The sequence below is a fragment of the Primulina tabacum genome, chromosome 14 (genome assembly GCF_025594145.1).
Source record: "Primulina tabacum isolate GXHZ01 chromosome 14, ASM2559414v2, whole genome shotgun sequence".
Lineage (NCBI taxonomy): Eukaryota > Viridiplantae > Streptophyta > Magnoliopsida > Lamiales > Gesneriaceae > Primulina > Primulina tabacum.
Genome location: NC_134563.1, coordinates 23,181,175 through 23,201,981, shown reverse-complemented (window position 1 = coordinate 23,201,981; position 20,807 = coordinate 23,181,175). Strand labels below are relative to the sequence as shown.

At 40.9% G+C, this 20,807-nt stretch overlaps 1 long non-coding RNA gene across 1 annotated transcript; it reads right to left on the bottom strand.

The window, feature by feature from the left end:
• Positions 1-337: 337 nt before the first annotated feature.
• On the bottom strand, positions 338-9,183 carry LOC142525199 (uncharacterized). The gene is made up of 3 exons (XR_012815040.1): positions 9,072-9,183; positions 928-981; positions 338-395 (listed from the first exon to the last, which is right to left on the bottom strand). It is a non-coding gene; the product is annotated as an uncharacterized LOC142525199 (long non-coding RNA).
• Positions 9,184-20,807: the final 11,624 nt, after the last annotated feature.

Here is a 20,807-nt window from a genome sequence, read left to right as displayed (position 1 = left end):
ATAAAACATGCTAGCAATCGAAAGCAAGGAAAAAAACTCAATCTACACCGCTCACTAGCTTCTATCCCAAACTAAGGAACCTACAGTTCTGGAACCTACTGCTCTAATACCACCTTCTGTGGGGACCTGAACCTAATTCGTCATCTTAATCATTATTATGATCAATTAATTAATCTGGGTCTAAATTTTTTTTTAAAATGCATAATTGAGGAACATAATGAAATCAATCTAATATAAACATTCGCATAAAAGTACAAGTCTTGTACAATTACATTCAAATAAAACTAGGGTTCAACTACTATATATCATGTGCTGAATCCTAATCTACTTCTGGGCCCGGATCTCCACGATAACTGTAATCTCTCATCCTCTTCTTGACCCTGATCCTGTCCCACCTGTTGTCATGCACACATACAAACACAACAACAGCCGGATAACTCCGATGAGAATATAATCCCAGCATAAACAACGTATACATGACATCATATAAAAGCATATAAGAAAGCATAATAATCATCAATAACATGTATTAATCTGAAAACATGAAATGATATAAAACAGTAAATCAAACTCTTAAACTCATCATCTCTGACTCGACTCTAATCTAGTCTAGTCTAGGGATCCCGGTTCCCGGATGTTGGTAAATTATATCGAATCTCAGCAATAGAAGTCGATCTACTCCTAAGAAACATCGATATAAACCGAACATCCAATGTCTAGGCACTTCTGCTTAAGACTTGGCACTTCTGCCAATGACTCGGTTCTCGTAATCTATCTTCTATTCTCTCCTATTCTATAGGTCAATACAATAAGAACATACATTCAAGTAATTCAAGGTAGTAAAACAATAACCAACAAGTATGTGGTTTAGGGAAACTCAAGTCAAATCTAACTCGAGTCATATCTCCCGTTAACATTGATTTATACCTTTCGTTCGTTGGGTTCCAGCTCTGTTCTGTCTCTGAAATCTTCAATACCAATCTGGAATAACATATTCGAGGAATACCATATCAACATATACCCCAAACAATACCCGATATAATTAGAATTCAATTTAATTCTGTTTCGACGGCATAACATCACAATCTTGAAATTATGGTAATACAAAATCAGTATATACCAATCCCAATAACTCATAATCAATCAACAAACACAATCTGATACCAAATCTGTATAATCTCAATCAAATTGAATCTGATAAATCATAACAATTTCATACGGTATCCATTCTTCAATCCGGTTTCGATTATACAATGACAACAATCTCATGAACAGATAATAACAGTCATATCATGATTCCTCTCATATCAGATTTTCAACTCATATCAAAACATAAGAAAACTTACGTCAAGTTGAATCTCTTGTCGATAGGAACACATTACTGAAGTCGGATTAAAATTCTAACGGTTGGATCTTGTGAAGTCGCAAATCTACGATTCAAGAACTTGGAAACTTCCTTTGAAGCATTTCCTTCGGTTTTCTGCTGGAATTGACAAGGAAAGAAGGAATATACATATATATTGCATAGAAGGACCAAGTGGCTCATTCTTTGTGCTGCACGTCTCGCGCATATGCGCGAGACACTCTGTCTCGGCATTTCCCTTATCTTCAGCTCGCGCATATGTGCGTCCTTGTCCGGCGCATATGCGCGAGGTTCTCTGCCATACTCTCGCATATGCGCGGGTCCTATCGCGCATATGCGTGAGGTTCTCCGCCTACTCCGCGCACATGTGCTCGGCTTGGTCGCGCATATGCGCGAGGCTCATTCCTCGCACATAATTCCACACTCTTCTTTTTGTCTTTTCCGGTCTGATCCGTTCCATCTATAGTCACCTCAATTATCAACAAATCATTTCCGATTACAATAATCAAAATCTCGGGCATTATAGTGGAAATGTTCCTAAATTAACATTTTGCTAAAATAAATAATGTATTCTAAAATTGTGATTTTCATAAACATTGTTATGGATTAATTTAAATTAATTCTAGTGTTGAGTTAATTAAACACTAATGGACCTAGTAGAGTCCTAATAATTAAATTAATTCAAGTGTTGAATTACTTAAATAATATTGGGTCTTGAAGAACCTAATTGAAAATAATTATTCAACTAGTGGGCTTGAGTGAGTTCAAGTAAAGATTTAATTAATCTCAAATGTGTTTGAGATATTTAAATAAAAGCCTATGGGCTTTGTAAATGCTACAAGCCCAAATAATATGCATGGGGAGGTGAAGAATTGGGAGAACTTTTTCAATAAACAAGGCATGTGTCTCAAATGCACTTTAACTTTTTCAAGCACCAACAAAGTTTCCTTCTCTCCTCCTTGCAACCTCTTGGCCGAAATTTCTCCATCATTTTCCCTTCAATTTTTGCTTCTTCAATTGTTGAGGATTGCATACTCTTCTAAAAAAATGCTCTAATCTTTCTAGTACAAAATTAAAGTGGATCTACCTTGTTAGTGGTGGACCTAATTTTGAAGGAATGAGTCCATTTGAGCAAGGAGTGTTGTTGGAAGCTTGTAGAATATCGACCTTCAAGAGCTAAGTTATTTACAACTTAGTTGGAGCCAAAACATCAATCCTTGTGTTTGATAGGTACATTTCTTAACACATTATGTAAGAAATTTTTGTGTTTTTGTTACTTGCTACACACAATAAGTTGGGGTGCTCGGTTTTCTTGTAAAATATGATTTTTTGAAACTTCCGTTGAGTATCCGAGCACCGTAACCGATCCCCTTTCACTTTGTACCCAATGCCCGATCGAGACTCCTACAGAATGCAGACGTGAACCTCGGATCCCTGTCTGACATGATGGACACTGGAATCCCAAGCAATCTAACTATCTTTCTGATGTACAACTCTGCATACTGAGTCATGGTGATTGTCTTCCTGATCGGTCAGAAATGAGCTTACTTAATGAGCCGATCAATAATCACCCAGGTGGCATTAAATCCTCCAGTAGTCCTCATAAGCCCTGTCACAAAATCCATGTTGATATTCTCCCATTTCCACTCGGGAATAGAAAGTGGTCTCAGCTTCCCTGCAGGTCGTTGATGGTCTGTCTTGACCTGCTGACAAGTCAGACACTCGGAGACGATTAGCAAAATATCTAGCTTCATGCCCGGCCACCAATACAGAGTCTGTAGATCCTTATACATCTTCGCACTACCTGAATGGATGGAGTACGGGGTGCTGTGGGGCTCGCTCAAGATATCTATTTGATGGGAATCACTGTCAGGAACCCGTAGACCCTATATCTGACTATGACATCCACAACTGTATATAGTCTCTTGCCCTTAGCCTCGCCCCTCTGTCTCCAGTTCTTAACTGCTCATCAGAAGTTTGCCCTGCTCGAATTCGGTCTCGCAGAGTCGGCTGTACTGTTAGAGTAGCAAAATTTGAGGCCTCGCCCTTGGCATAAATTACAAGCTCAAATCTCTGAATCTCAGCCTGCAGCGGTCTCTGCACTGACAAATGAGCAATCACTGCGTGATTCCTGCTTTAAGCATCCGCAACCGCATTAGCCTTACCAAATAGTAGCTAAGGTCACAATCATAATCTTTCACCAGCTCAAGTCACCTTCTCTATCGCATATTCAGCTCTTTCTGTGTGAAGAAGTACTTCATGCTCTTATTATATGTAAAAATCATGCACTTCTCCCCATACAGATAGTGTCTCCAGATCTTCTGGGCGAATACCACTGCTGCTAGCTCGAGGTCATGAGTCGGATAGTTCTTCTCATGGACCTTCAGCTGCTTGGACGCGTAGGCTATCACTCTATCCTGCTACATCAGAACTGCGCCTAAACCAAGTTTCGATGAATCTATATAGACCACAAACTCTCCCTGTCCTGATGGCATAGCTAGTACTGATTCAGTGGTCAAAGTCTGCTTCAGTATGTCGAAGCTCTCCTGGCATTCAGCTCCCGAGATAAACTTAGCATTCTTCTTCGCCAAGGCGATCAACGGCACCGCAATAGAAGAGAAGCCCGAGATGATCTTCCTGTAATAGCCTGCCAACCCCAAAAAACTACGGATCTCTGTCACGCTCTTAGGAACTGGCCAATCTTTGACTGCCTCTACCTTGCTGGGAACGACCTCTATGCTATCCTGAGATACAATGTGGCTCAAGAATGCCACTCTGTCAAACCAGAACTCACATTTGCTGAACATGGCATACAGTCGTCCGTCCTATAAAGTCTGTAACACTATCCTCTGATGCTGACTGTGCTCCTCCCTGCTCTTCGAATAGATCAGGATATCGTCAATGAAAACTATGACGAACTGATCCAAGTATGGCTGAAACATGCAATTCATAAGATCAATCAAAATCGTTGGAGCATTTGTCAGACTAAAGGGAATCACCAAAAAGTCACATTGCCCGTAACGCATCCGTAAGGTTGTCTTATGCACATCAGACTCCCTCACTCTCAGCTGGTGATATCCGGATGAAGTTCTATCTTGGAGAACACTGAAGCTCATCAAAAAAATCCTCGATTCTTGGCAATAGATGCTTATTCTTAACTGTGACCCTGTTCAGCTCTCCATAATCAATACATAGTCGCATGTTGCCATCCTTCTTCTTGACAAAAAGAACCGGTGCGTCCCAAGGAGAAAAACTAGGGCAAATGAAACCCTTATCTAGCAGATCCTGAATCTGATCTTTGAGCTCCTTCATCTCTGTAGGTGCTAACCGGTAGGGTTCCTTAGATATCGGCACTGTCCCTGGCATGAGCTCAATAGAGAATTCCACCTCTCTGTCTTGTAGGATGCCTGAAACATCGTCAGGGAAAACACAGAAGAACTCCCTGACCACATCAACATCCTCTAGCCTCTGCTCGACTGTCTCAGAAACTTACACAATGCTGGCCAAAAACGCATGAAAACCTCTTCTCATAAGCTTCCTCGCACACAAGCAGGAAATGACGTGCGGCATCTGCTGATGTCTAGCTACCTCAAAAAAGAATGGATTACCACTGGGTTGTCTGACAGACATTAACCTCTGTTGAAAATCTATGACTGCTCCATGAGAAGATAGCCAGTCCATGCCCAAGATGATGTCAAGGTTAATCTCTTCACTATCCGGGAGATGAACATCTGATCCCCTAATGAGATCGTTACTCAAGCTCTGAATCCATCGCCACTGGTATGATTCCTATTCGCTTGATGAAGGATTCGGATATAAACGAAAGCGTAGCCCTTGGATCTAGCAATACATGCGTGGCTACACCTGCAATATATATCCTCCCTGCGACAAAATATACAATCTAATCTAATAGTGTTGAAATTAAGGAATTCCTCATCAGCAATTGATCCCAAACACCATCCCCAAAAATTCGAAATTAATCCTCGGAAAAATCCAAAATTGCAACCTAGCCCTTCAAAGTTCGATAAAAATTGGTTCTCAATCATCGGTTGATAAAAATTGCAACTTGACCCCATAAAATCATCGGTTGATAAAAAAATTGGTTCTCAATCAATCAATTACATTCTTAGTCCAAACTAGGTCGAGCATACATCATAATTCCTTCTAAGTCATAAATCCCAATAAAAAAATCCTCATACAAGCATAAAATCCATGCAATTATGCGACAATTAAAATCTTAAACAAAAGGATTACCGTTAATCAATGTCGAGTCTGGCTCTGCCTCAGCCTCCTCGGCATGCATCACGTAAGCTCGGCCTGTAGTGGGGCCCTGGTTCTTAGGTCAATTCGCTGCTTTATGGCCCTCCTGACCACAAACAAAGCACCTAAAGGTCCCCCACATGCACATGCCGAAATGGAACTACTGCACTATGGGCATGGCTGCCTGTCATCTAGCTTAGTCGCCCCTGGTGCCTAAGGAGGTCCTCCTGCTGCTGTTGTTGTGTTCTCCTAAACTGCCCTTGGGGCTTCTGCTGCCCCTGCTGCCTCGGCGGCCCAGTAAACTGTTTTTTCTGCGGCTGGGAACTGGACTGAGTCTGATGCTGCTTCCTCTGCACCTCATAGTCTATATCCCTCAGAGCCTGCTCCGCCTGAAAAGCCCAGGCGGTGGTCTCATCATAAATTTTCGGCCTCATCAGCATGACTTCCCGGCGAAGGGTGGGTCTCAGTCCATCTAAGAAATGCCTCAACTTTGGGGCGGCATCTCCCGCTATCATGAGCACAAAATGGTAGCCCCTATCAAACTTGCGGATAAACTCCACCACAGATAAGTCTCCCTGCCGGAGACTCATGAACTCCCTCGTCAGGTGGCCCCTGACGTCATCTGGGAAAGACTTCTTGAAGACCATCTCCCTAAACCTGGCCCAAGTGAGAGTATTCACATCCAATGCATGTGCAGCTCCCTCCCACCATAGTGACGCGTCATCCCTTAGCATATAAATGGCGTACCTGGCCCGGTCGCCATCCCTCATCTATCGGTACTCAAAGTATAACTCCAGAGACCTAATCCATCCCTCTGCCACAAATGGATCGGTGGTACCCCCGAACTCCTTCAGGTTAGGCCGGCGGAACTGCTCAAAAACATCTGTCTGAGGCCTAGGAGCCTGCTTTACCTGCTCCAGTATCCTAGTCATACACTACAGAACTCGGGTAGCTGGGTCCAAAGGCGGTGGTGGGGGTGGAGGGCCTCTGCCACCTCCTCTAATATCATCTTGTATGTCAACGCTGGGGTCGCATCTAGGAGGCAAGATCTGAATACACTCCAATTTATAAACGTAACAGGCAAGATCTGAATACACTCCAATTTATAAACGTAACCTATCATGCCATTAATCAATTTTTTTATATTAACAAACCTTAAATCGTAACAGTAGTTAAACTGGTACAGTAGATCATCGTAAAGCGTAAATCATGTTAACATGCAGGCGATAACAGTAAATCATTTAAAATGTTTAAAACATAAAAGCTTACAAACTTGAGGCTTGAAGACTGAGCGACAGAAGCTGACGGTGGCGCAACCCTATACAGGACCCTTGCTCTGTTACAAATTGTAACGCCCCAGATTCGACGACAGTACAAACAGAGTTATACTGGAGTTTATTGCAAGACTTGCGGAGGGAGACATCCCACGGAGCAATGCCAAGGAATATTTGGTAGTTTCCATATCTGCAAGCAGTCTGGACATTTTGCTAGTGTGTGTCCACATAGAGGTTCAAAGAGATCCCAGGGAGTGGAGTCATCTGGATTAGTGGCTCAGACAGGTGGACGATCATCCGCTGTACATTCCTTTCAGCCACCACCAACGACTCCTCAGTCGCAGCCAAGGCCAGAAGGGAGCCAGACAGGGAGCCAGCCTCCGAGACAGCAGGCCCGAGTATTTGCTTTGACAGAGGAGCAAGCTCAGGAAGCACCAGATGACGTCGTTGCAGGTAACTGTTCCTTATGTGGTTACCCTGCTTATGTATTTATTGATACTGATGCTTCTCATATGTTTATTTCTGAGAGATTTGCATTGAGTCATGCATTGCCGGTTGAGTCATTATCGTCTATAGTGTCTGTCTCTTCTCCTTTGGGGACAGGTTTGATAATAGTGAATTCGGTGAAACATTGTATGCTACAGTATGACGGGCATGAGATTGAGTTAGACTGTATTGTGCTTGGGTTGTCTGATTTCGACTGTATTATCGGTATCGATATGTTGACCAAGTACAGAGCTACTGTCGATTGTTTCCACAAGATTGCGAGATTCAGACAGGATATGGCTGATGAGTGGAAATTCTACGGTAAGGGTTCTCGATCTAGAATTCCTTTAATATCCGTATTGTCTATGACTCGATTATTGCAGAAAAGAGAGGAGGAATTCCTTGTCTATTCAGTTGATTTACTGAAATCGAATCCATCATTGGCCGATTTGCCAGTGGTTTGCGAGTTTGCTGATGTCATCCCAGATGAGATTCCTGGTTTGCCTCCGATTCGAGAGTTCGACTTCAGCATTGAATTGATGCCAGGTACAGTGCCGATTTCGAGGGCTCCGTACAGAATGGCACCGATAGAATTGAAAGAGTTGAAAGAACAGTTGGAGGATCTACTGGCCAAGGGGTAAATCAGACCGAGTGTGTCTCCTTGGGGTGCTCCAGTACTATTTGTGAGGAAGAAAGACGATTCTATGAGACTCTGTATTGACTACCGGCAACTGAACAAGGCTACGATAAAGAACAAATACCCTTTGCCTCGTATTGATGATTTGTTTGATCAGTTGCACTGTTCATCTGTATATTCCAAGATCGATCTGAGATCTGGATACCATCAGCTGAGAGTCAGGGATTCTGATATCTCGAAGACTGCATTCAGAACCAGGTATGGACATTATGAGTTTATTGTCATGCCGTTTGGGTTGACGAATGCACCGGCTGTATTTATGAGATTAATGAACCGTGTTTTTCAGAGGTATCTTGATGATTTTGTTATTATATTCATTGATGATATCTTGATTTATTCGAAGAACATGATTAGTTTGTACCAACACGAGTCTTTCCAACATGCTTATGTCCTCACTCATACGCACCCTAAGAAACTTCCCAGGGGGTCACCCATACCAAAATTGTCTGAAGTCAAGCACGCTTAACTTTAGAGTTCTTATGTGATGAGCTACCGAAAAGAAGATGCACCTTCTTCATATGAGTAGCACCAATCAAATCTTTTAAACCCTTCTCAACTACGTAGTCCGATACCTGAACAGTTTCGAAATCCCTCTCCTTCCGGTGTAAGTTCGGTTCATTCATGTTCCCTCCACCTAAAAGCCTGCCAGGAGCCGCTCATTGTCCGTGCAGCCTCATGGTACCGGCGATCACCCCCCGCCCTCTTTAACCCCGGGCCTCACATGCCCACCAGCTTCCGCTTGGTTCGTCCCCGAACCACACCGTACTAGGAGAGGTCGGCTCTGATACCAACTGTAACGTCTACTCATTTCAAAAGTGCAGAAATAATAATTTTTTTAAAAGCTCACATTTTTGAAATAACATTTAAAATAATCGTAATTAGTTGACAGTAAAAATAATGCAGTTTAAATTAACCAAACTCATCCAAAATCATACGGAAACATAAACGAGTAAAAATCTTAAAATTATCAGCGTAATAAAATGTTGATCACCTCTCAAATCTCATGAATCATAATGTGGAAAACATGCGGTCTTTGGGTCGGGTCACCGCACCAGGTCTGCCTACTCAGATTTCGACACCTCCAGTCCCCTCATCATTAAGCTCACATGCATCACACACGCCTAATGAGTCTAAAGGCTCAACACACCTGTACCAGGAGTAACAAATACATATACATGGCACACAGTAGTGAAAAATAATCAACATATACTTCGTGAACTTAAAAGCATGAACATAAACGTGTCGTATAAGGTCAAACGTGTCAAAGCATGTCTCATCATGTCATCATATACGTAAAAATTTTCTTTCAATTGAATTCAGTTCATTAGTTGTGACTTTCGCATCAGCTCTATCGATGGATCCATCTACGTATAACCACGGTACCGGGCTACAGGGACATCAGCGAAAGCATTACACGTCCACTAAGCCTTGGCCTCAGCTCATCATATCTCATGTCAACGTATACATATACATCGTCAGTCACAACCAATTCTAATCCTTCAAAAATATCATCATATTCAACACTTAATAAAAACATGCATATATATAATTTTTTCCTTAAAACCAAGCATGCACCGTAATTTATCATAATTTCATAAAAAATCATAAATATGGACGCATAAACATTTAAAACGTGATAATATATGCTCAGGGCGCTGCCAGGACTAAAATCTCACCCAGGGTGCAAAATGACCATTTTGCCCTTGGAAACCCAAAATTACCGTTTTACCCCTGGACCTCTAAGATTTTACCCGAAGCTTACAAAACTTCTTAAAACATCCCAAAAAATATTTATAAACATTCTTAGACGTAAAACCGAGGCAATTTACAACATAAATGATTCGTTTTAAAACTTGGACCGGAGTCCCGGTTTTAACCCGAATCGACTCAAAACTTAACAAAAATCTTCTCAACTTTTTACCACACCTTATAAACACTTAAAAGACCCTAAAACCCCGTCCCTCAAACATTACGTTCAGACCATACACGTTGCTGGAAATCAGCACCTCTCCATACTCGATCCCAAGTGCGACCACCCTCCGAATTATCGATGCTAATCGCAACTCTCTCGCGCCAAGCACCCTCGTGCTGCTGTAGGGGCTCGACCAGCGGTATTAGGGTCCTTCCAGGACATGGTTTGGACCTACCAGAGACAGGTCCAAGGCCTGGAACCAACCCCTCACCGCCTACTATCCTCCCGATACTCGATCTTCCCGACTTCGGACAAGAACATCACGATCTGACGCTTCCTCACACTCTCGGCCTCCTGCGACTCTAGCGACCTATCCCACTAGAATCCTTGACGTAGATGACCCCTTAATACATTGATCTTGCTGCCCCCTTACACAAGATACAAGAAACGTGAGTGGATGATAAAAAAATGATAAAACTTGCCACCAAACCGTGCGATCTCCATGCATTATGTTAGATCGAAAAACTTTATGAAAGTAAACACATAACAGAATACATATAACGTGTAAGATGCTGAGATGAAGGTACGTTGCATGCCTGATGTTTTTTTGAGAACAAAAGATACAATGGAACACACGGCCGAAGGGAAAACTCTTGCTTGAAGGGAGATGGGGACACCGAATTCCTAGCTGCTGAAAATCACGAGGAGGATGATGAGTGGAGGGGGTGGGAGGCTGATGCAATTTAGATTATGTTTTAGATTAATTAGGTTCTAGGCTTAAGCTTAAATAAAAGGGTTAACAGGCCCTAGTATAAAATTAAAGGGTAGAAAATGGATTAGGAGTCCATTAAGCTTAAAAGTAGGTCCATTAAGTCCAAACACACACCCGAAAAATATTTCGTATCGGTATGTTTTTAAAAATATTACCCGAACCCTCAAAAAGTTTCCCGATTAGATAAAATTTGCGTACCGCAGAAAAATTTGCTCTGACGGGTAAAAATACACAGCAAAGCCCATTTCTTGAAAAATACCTTTAAAACATCTTATATTAATTTATTAAAATTAATCATTTAATAAAAATAATTTCCTGATAACTCTCCGGTCTCCGTTCCTCGTTCGAGTACGAAATGTATCTAGAAACCTTAATGCATGAACCTTTAAAATTTCATGAAATAAATCTTATCATGCAATAATTATGCATCAAATGCACAAAAATAACTTAAACACATACTTAAATAAATCTCTAGATTGCATGCATTTAGCTTACGTGAACTAAATTCCTGAACTTTACACACAATGTGTGTGCGAAGTGTGTGAAGTCGATGGTGTATGTGGTGTGTGAGTAACGTGTGTGTGTGTGTGTGTAGGGAATTAATTAGGGGCTAAACATGTTTCGGTAAATAATAATGAATAAAAATAATATTAATCTAATTATTTAACCCCACTAAAAGATTTAATAAACTAATTTACAAGGTTTAAAAACCTCACTACTCAACTTAATAATTTTTGGAAAAACGTAAAAATCTCAAAATCCCCTAATTAATTAAACGAGATTTTAAAATGCTTAAATTTCCATGAATCAATTGAAATAAAATACTATATTTCATAAATCTCCTAAATCGTCACCGGTCTTTTTTCCCGATCCCGTATCGAATATTCGTCTGAAACATAAAACTCAAGGAATTATTTAAACGTGCATCACAATAAACATGTAACAATTTGAATTAATGCGAATCGTAAATCATGCATGGTTAAAAAAAATCATTTAAAAAATTTAAATAAATAATTTTAACCCTTTAATAAATGCAAGGGTTTACGTGTACCGATTTTGGGATCTACAATTCCTCCCTCACTTAAATAAATTTCGTCCTCGAATTTAAATCATACTAAAAAACTCAGGGTAACGACTTCTCATATCTGCTTCGGCCTCCCAAGTGGCCTCCTCCACTGATTGATTCAGCCACTGGACTTTGACCAACCAGGTCACTTTGTTCCGAAGTCTCCGCTCCTGTCTGTCTAGAATTCGGACATGTATTTCCTCATATGACAGATCTGAAGCAAGCCTTAACGGCTCATAGCTCAAAACATTCGAAGGATTTTCCATATACTTTCTCAGCATCGAGCCGTGGAACACATTGTGTACTCCGACCAAATTAGGCAGTAGAGCTATACGATAAGCAAGTGTCTCAACTGTGTCAAAAATTTTGAATGTTCCAATGAATCTCAGACTCACCTTGCCTCTCTTTCCAAAACTCATAACACCCTTCATAGGTGCTATCTTCACGAAAACATGATCTCCTACGGCAAATTCGAGATCCCTTCTCCTTTTTTCAGCATAAATCTTTTTAGCGACTCTGGGATGTCTTCATCCAGTCTCGGATCTTGACCACCACATCTGCAGTCTGCTGAACAATCTCTGGGACAAGTTCTGATCTCTCACCGACTTCACCCTAATGAATCAGCGATATCTACTTCTTTCCATACAGTGCTTCGTAGGGAGCCATACCTATAGATGATTGTTAACTGTTGTTCTAGGTAAACTCCACTAGAGGTAGCTTCGATTCCCAATTCCCATGGAAATCGATCACACAAGATCGCAACAAATCTTTTAGAATCTGAATCACTTGCTTAGACTGGCCATCTGTCTGAGGGTGGAATGTCGTACCGAATAGCAACTTCGTCCCCATGGCTGCATGTAAAATCCTCCAAAAGGACTGATGTTAACTTCGGGTCTCTGTTAGACACAATAGAAACTGGGGTCCGTGCAATCTGACTATCTCCCGAATATAGAGCTCTGCATACTGAGTCTTGGAGAAAAGTTGTCTTCACCGGTAAGAAGTGTGCCGATTTAGTAAGTTGATCCACTATAACCCAAATGGCATTAGATCCTCTGACTGACCTCGGCAATCCAACTATGAAATCATGCTAATATTCTCCCATTTCCACTCGGGAATAGGGAGTGGCTTAAGCATACCTGCTCTGCTTTCACTTGCTGGCAAGTGAGACACTCGGATACAAATCGACGAATGTCCCGCTTCATCCCTGGCCACCAATACAATATCTGTAAGTCCTTGTACATTTTGGTACCTCCTGGATGGATGGTATACAGAGATGTATGTGTCTCTATCAAAATATCCTCTCTGATCGAATCTACACTAGGCACCCACATCCTTCCTTTGTACCTCACAATACCATTTGACACTATGTAGAGAACACTGCTCTTGGCTTCATCCTTCAGTCTCCACTTCTGTAACTGTTCATCTGAAGGCTGGCCTCTATGGATTCGGTCTAGCAAAGAAGACTCAGCTGTCAGATTAGACAACTTGGGAGCTCTGTCCTTAGGATAAACTTATAAGCCAAACCCCTGAATCTCTTAGTGAAGATATCTCTGCACTGATAGTTGTGCTACGACTGCTACTTTCCTGCTCAAAGCATCTGCCACAACATTAGCTTTCCCTAGATGGTAGCTAATTTCACAATGGTAGTCTTTTACCAACTCCAACCACCGTCTTTTTCTCATATTCAGTTCTTTCTGCATGAAGAAATACTTGAGACTCTTGTGATCAGTGAATATCTGGCATTTCTCGCCGTACAAATAATGTATCCATATCTTCAACGCAAAGACAACGGAAGCTAACTCGATATCATGAGTCGGGTAGTTTTCTCATCCACCTTTAACTGTCTCGAGGAATAAGCTTAACCCGACCATGCTGCATCAACACTGCGCCTAAACGGAGCTTAGATGCATCTGTGTACAACACAAAATTTCCTTGCCCTGACCGCATGGCTAAAACTAGCGCTGTAATAAGAGCATGCTTCAAAGTATCAAAGCTCTTCTGGCAATCATCACTCCATACAAATTTAGCATTTTTCTTTGTCAATGAAGTGAGTGGCACTGGAATCGAAGAAAACCCCTGAATAAATTTCCTGTAGTAGACTACCAAGCTTAGGAAACTACGGATCTCTGACGCGTTCTTCGGCTCAACCCATTCTTTACTGTTGCCACTTTAGCTGGATCCACCTCAATACCACTGCTAGAAATGATATGTCCCAAAAATGCTACCTTCTCCAACAAGAATTCACACTTACTGAATTTTCCAAACAACTTGCGGCTCTGCAAGACTTGGAAAATTATATCCAAATGCTGACTGTGCTTCTCATGGCTCGTCGAGTATATAAGAATGTCGCCAATTAATACTATGACGAATTGATCTAGGTAGGACTGAAATACTCAATTTATTAGGTCCATAAAAATTGCTGGAGCATTCGTAAGTCCAAAAGCATCACTAAGAACTCATAATGCTCATATCTAGTTCTGAAGGTTGTCTCATGAACATCTGCATCATTTACCTTAAGTTGATGATACCCAGAACGTAGATCTATATTAGAGAACACTGTAGCTCCCTGAAACAGATCGAATAAGTCCACGATCCTTGGTAATGGGTATTTGTTCTTGATCGTTACCTTGTTCAATTCTCGGTAATCAATACACAACCTCATGCTCCCATCTTTCTTATTTACGAAGAGCACTGGTGCGCCTCATGGTGAGAAACTAGGGCGGATGAATTCTTTGTCTAAGAGCTGCCGAATTTGCTGCTTGAGCTCTAACATCTCAGCTGGAGCCAAACGGTACGGTGTATTAGAGATTGGCACAGTGCCTGGCGCAAGGTCAATGGCAAACTCCACATCTCTTTCTCGTGGAAGACCAGTGACGTCGTCAGGGAAAACATCGGAAAATTATCTAACAACTGGTACATCAGATATCGATGGGGTAGGTCCGTCAGGTGTTGAAATAATACTGGCCAAGAATTACTGACATCCCTTATGTATAAGTTTTCGTGCCTTAATGCAAGAGATCATGCGAGGAAAACTTCTCCACCTGTCTGGCTCAAAAAGAAATTGCTCCATGCTCAATGGTCTTACCAACACTGACCTTTTCTGAACATCAATTAGAACTATGTTCTTCATTTGCCAGTCCATGCCCAAAATGACATCAAATTCCGGCATGGGCAACACAATCAGGTCGGCATAAACTAGGTGGTCCTGTAGTTCAAGATCGATATCTCTGACCAAGCTAGTAGCCGGTAACTCTTCCCCTGATGGGACTGTCACATAGTAGTTCACGTCGAGTTCAGTGGATTTGACACTCAAATAATTAGCGAACGTCTCCGAGATAAAAGAGCGAGTGGCCTCGGATTCTAACATAGCCTATGTGGCCACTTTCTTTAAGAAAATGTTTCTTAAGAACGTTAGCACAACACATAACCTATACCTCAAAATACTAATCTTAACATCATGCATAGTTGGAAATCTCTATCCAAAGTTCCAAAATACGAAAACAACATACTAATATCCCAAGCGAAAAAATTTGAAGCATGCATGACCACAATAAATATTGTGCTGAATTTGATAGGTTACCAATCAGTAGACTCGTGTCTAGGTTCGTCTCCTTGGCATGCATGGCGAACAATCTCCCCTAGGTTGGCTGCGTCCACTACGGGCAGTCCCTCTGCATATGATCACTAGCTCCGCACTTGAAGCATTTGCCAAAACCCCATAAACAATGCCCATGTGTTGATGGTTGCAATTCGGGCACATTGGGTACTCAAGCTTTTGAGGAGCCTTCTTTTGCGGCATAGGACCCTTGCCCCTCGGCGGTCCTTGGAATGGGCTCTTTCCCGGCTATCCATGGAAAGGCCTCTTGAACTGATGTTGCTGCTGAGAGGGTTGCTGCTGGGGTACCTGGTAGGGCCTCTTGTCCTGTCTATCATTCTCAATGTCATTCTGGTTCTGCTCTGCCGCAAAGGCTCTCGAAACGGAGACAACATAGGTAGTAGGACCAGCAACTCTCACATCACGGCGCAAGATCGGCCGTAATCCATTAAAGAAATGCCTCAGCTTCTCCTGAGCATCATTAGTAATTAGGGGTATGAAGTGACACCCCCTCTCAAACTTTCTTACAAACTCTGCAATGCTGCTGTCTCCCCGTCGCAGAGTCATAAACTCCCTGGTCAGGGTAGAGCGTACTTCCTCAGTAAAGTACTTAGAGTAGAAGACTTCCTTAAAACCATCCCAAAACAGGGTCTGCAAATTCACCGACATAGACGCCCTCTGCCACTAGAGCCTGGCATCCCATGTCAACAAAAAAGTGGCACATCTAACTCTATCTTCATCCTGCAGCTCCATGAAATCAAAAATCACCTCGATTGACTTAATCCATCCCTTAGCTATCATTGGGTCAGTAAACCTCTCTTTCGGGTCCATCCTCTTGAACCTCTCATATAGTGCCTCTGGCCTGGGCCTCGCCTCTGTATCAACTCCAGTATTGTTCCCCGCAAATTGTGCTAAGAACTGAGTCATACCTGCAAGCATCTGTGCCTGCATATCTGTCGGTGGGCGAGGAGGAGTGGCCCTCTCCTCATCGCGAGCCTCTCTGTTTTCTTCACCTGCTCCTCGTGCAATCATACGTATAGGAGGCATACCGTTCCAAAATTTACCCAACACATAAACCAACAGGAAAGAATGCAAGTACGTAATATCCATATCATAAGATGCATGTTAACCGAATTTAAACGTGTATATGCTTGAATCATGACTTTAATGCTTACTACATGAAAGAATTTTAAAACTTTAAAATTTACAGACTTGATGCGGGACTTCGTGAGATTCTTGCTACCGAGAGTAGTAATAACCCTTCACAAGAACACCGCTCTGATACCAACTATAACATACCGTATTTTTAAACATACTTAAAATTTGCGGAAATTAAAATTTTTCTTAAATAATAAATTCTCATTCAAAATGCCAAATAATTAAAATGTTTGAACAAATATTTGAAATTGTAAACAACTTGCAACAAGTACTTGTTTAAAACATCATAAATTAATTCGTTAAATCAGAGTATGAGTTCATCATGAATAAATTTTTTCTTTAAACTTAAGCAGTCCTCGGGTTAGTCATTGACCCTGTCTGAGCCATCATACTGATCTCCGCCTCTCGTCTCCTCAACCTCGTCCTCGCATGCATCGATCAAGTCTAGTGAGTCTAAAGACTCAGCATGTATAAACTAAGAATAAAGAATAATATATAATAAAATTCACATGCATGCATACATAACTTAACTTTGAACATACTTACATAACCATAGATGTGCCATCGATTTATAAACTTCTTCATAAACGTAATTTCATCACACATACTTAAACATGCATATTAGCATCATTTTGCGCAGAGATATGTTTCAAAGCAAGTGACCAATAACATAGTGCGCCTGATCATACTAAACCATAGTACGGGGCTGGCAGGGATGTCCACTACCACATACAAAAGATCCCTGGTCATACTTTACCGGGTGGATTGGTCCATGGTCATACTTTACCGCTTTCTAATCCTGATCAAAACTCGGTCATACTTTACTGGGGTGGAGAGGTCCCTGGACACGTTGCACTACAATTCAGCTCCGCGGCGTTGCACAATGAGAAGCTGCAGCGCTGCGGCTCTAACCCTGCGCGAACTCAACCCAAAATATCACCTTCTACCCATTCACTTCCCTATGCCTTCTAATTCAACCAAACCAGTTCCGACTCGAAACGAAACACCGAAGGACGACTGATCACAAACATGACACACCTAAACGCAACAATGACCAATCGGAGATTCCCAACGAATCCTACAACCAAATAACTCAAGAAACATGAATAACATATTTTTAAAAACATCTCAGTTTGAGCAGTCACCCGAAAATGATCATAACTCACTTGTTTCTTATACAAAAATTACGAATTTACAGTCAAATAGAAGATATAAAAAATTACTACGTTTTGATCCAAAATTGTTTCAAAACATTTTTGCTCAAAATTCTGCACAACATACATGGATTTTGCATATAATATACATCAAAATACTTAGTACGATAAGATCGATGCAAAACTAAGAGAATATACATGTATTTGCGTCTAAACGATCAGAGGTAGCGAATACCGATGCGGTGGTTTATGGGAGATAATCGCGAGACGACGCTGCACGATTTTTGGCTAAAAAAACCAACGAGAGTTTGCTGAAAATTTTCGAAGTGGAAGGGTGGCTGCAGGAGGACTTCAAGAACCCTAGCTTTCTCAAAAAAATGAAACAAAATGTGTGTGTAAAGTTTGTGCAGCTGATGGTGTGTGTGGTGTGTGAGTAACGTGTGTTTGCGTGTGTAGGGAATTAATTAGGGGCTAAACATGCTTAGGAAAATAATTAGTAATAAAAATAATACTCATCTAATTATTTAACCTCACTAAAAGATTTAATAAACTAATTTACAAGGTTTAAAATCCCCAATACTCAACTTAGTAATTTTTGGAAAAACTAAAAATCTCAAAATCACCTAATAAATTAAATTAGGTTTTAAATTGCTTAATTTCCATAAATCAATTGAAATACTAATTTTCTTGACTTGAAATAAAATACCATGTTTTAATAAATCGACTAAATCGTCACCAGTCTTTTTTCTCGATCCTGTATTGAGTATTCGCCTGAAACATAAACCTCAAGAAAACATTTTAACATGCATCACAATAAACATGTAACAATTTAAAATAATGCGAATCGTAAATCATGCATGGTTAAAAAAATCATTTTAAAATTTAAATAAATAAATTTTATCCTTTAATAAATGCAAGGGTTTACGTGTACTGATTTTGAGCCCTACATAAGCAATACGTATATATCCACATGTAACAGTGAAAATACTTTTAATAAAATAGTTTCATCATGACATGCATAAACTTAAACATTTTTTTCATCATATACCTTTCCTTTTCATCATAAATTTATATGTTTCCCTTTATTGAGTTCAGACCATTAATTGTAACTTTTATATACCTTTCCTTTTCATCATAAACTTATATGCTACCGGAATTTTTTTTAAAAGCTCATTTTACTAAAATTAAATCTATAAGCATGCACGCCTTAAAATCTAAAAATTTCACATTTTAAAATCCATTGACAGATGAAATTACTACAGTAAAAAAAAAAAGCAGTTCCTCAATCCTCGACATTCGTTTTTAAAATTAAAACAAATAAGACATATGTAAACTTCCTGTTAACCATCAACAAATTCTCACCTGTACCATTCAAACCTAGTGAGTCTAAAGACTCAACAAACCTGTAACATTATAGCAAGTACATATACATAACAAGCAGCAGCGGAAAGTATTGTAATAAAAATACATTTCATGATCGTAAAAGATGCATGCATAATCATAACCTGTCGATATATAAATATTTTCATATCACATCATATCAACATATACGTGTTCATTTTTCTTAATTTTAATTCCGTTCATTAGTTGTGATTTTCGTATCATCGTGTCAGTTGATGGATCCATCTACGTGTAACTGTGGTACCCGGCGGCAGGGACATTAGTGACAACATTAGACTTTCACTGAAACTTGCTCTTACATGTTATCGTGTCATCGTATTAGTCACAACAAACTCTAATCTTTCAAAACATGTCATCATATTAATCATTTAATTAAACCATGCATATACGTAAATTTTTCTTAAAATCAAGCATGTAACATATTTTTTCATAATTACATAAAAAGTCATATACGTGATAACGTGAACATTTAAAAAAATGAAAAATCGTGTTTAGGGCGCTGCCAGAGCTAAAAGCCCGACTCAAGTGCCAAATGACTGTTTTGTCCTTGAAACCTTATTTTACCATTTTACCTATGGACCTCAGAATTTTGACCCGAATCCAAGAAAACTTATTAAAACATCTAAAAACGTACTTATAACATTTTTTAGACGTAAACTCGAACTCGTTTCAAAACTTATATTACTCGTTTTAAAACCTGGACAGGGGTCCCGGTTTTAACCCGAATCAACTTGAAACTTAACCAATTTTTGCCCAACTTAAACCATGGCCCAACCGTGCACTACCAGCCCCTAAACCACCTAGTCTAGACCACCTAAGACCCTCGAACAGCCCCGGAAAGTTGCTGGAATTTTACTGCACGTGCCAACTACAAAACCCTAGCGCATCAAACCGTAAACCGTCGACCATAGTGCACACGAAGCCGGACCAGCTTCGAACCAGCATACCATAGGACCAAGACCGAGCCTAGAACCCCTTCTCTAGACCACTCACTCGAGCCTACAATCCCATGCACTCAATTTCACGTTCATGACCCAAGGTGCTCTCCCCGCGCGCCTACTAGCCCCAACGCCTTTCAATCCTACCCTAGACCCGAGGTGCTCTCTCCGCGCGCCTACTAGCCCCCACGTGAATGACCCGAGCTTATGAACCACAGCTTAGACCCTCTAGGGTCTACACCATAGTCCCGTACAGCCCTTTGCATGGCCGCTTCAACCCAATGGTTCTTCTCTTAGCCATCACTCAACATGCACTCGACCCTTCTACCTCCCGGAACTCGACGTGTCCAGCCCCATAGGACCAAGGTACAGCAGCCCCTTACACTATAATCAAGAAAACGTGATTTGTAATCAAAACATGCGGATTTCATGACAAACCGAATGCATAAACGTTTTAACATGCAAGGACCGAGCAATATTCATACATGGCACACATATCAGCATATATACAGCATGAATGATGAGAAAATTAAGATACATGGCGTGACTTAACGTTTATGTGCTCAAAACTCGATGACATGCGCGTAGGACTTTCACCGGAGAAGAGGGGAAGGAACTTTCTTGAAAGCTATGGAGGAACTCGAAGGATGGCTGTTGATTTTTGTTTCAAAAATGCTACTGCTAAGAGAGGGAGGGGCGGCCGTTGCTTTAGGTTTAGGGTTAGGGTTTGG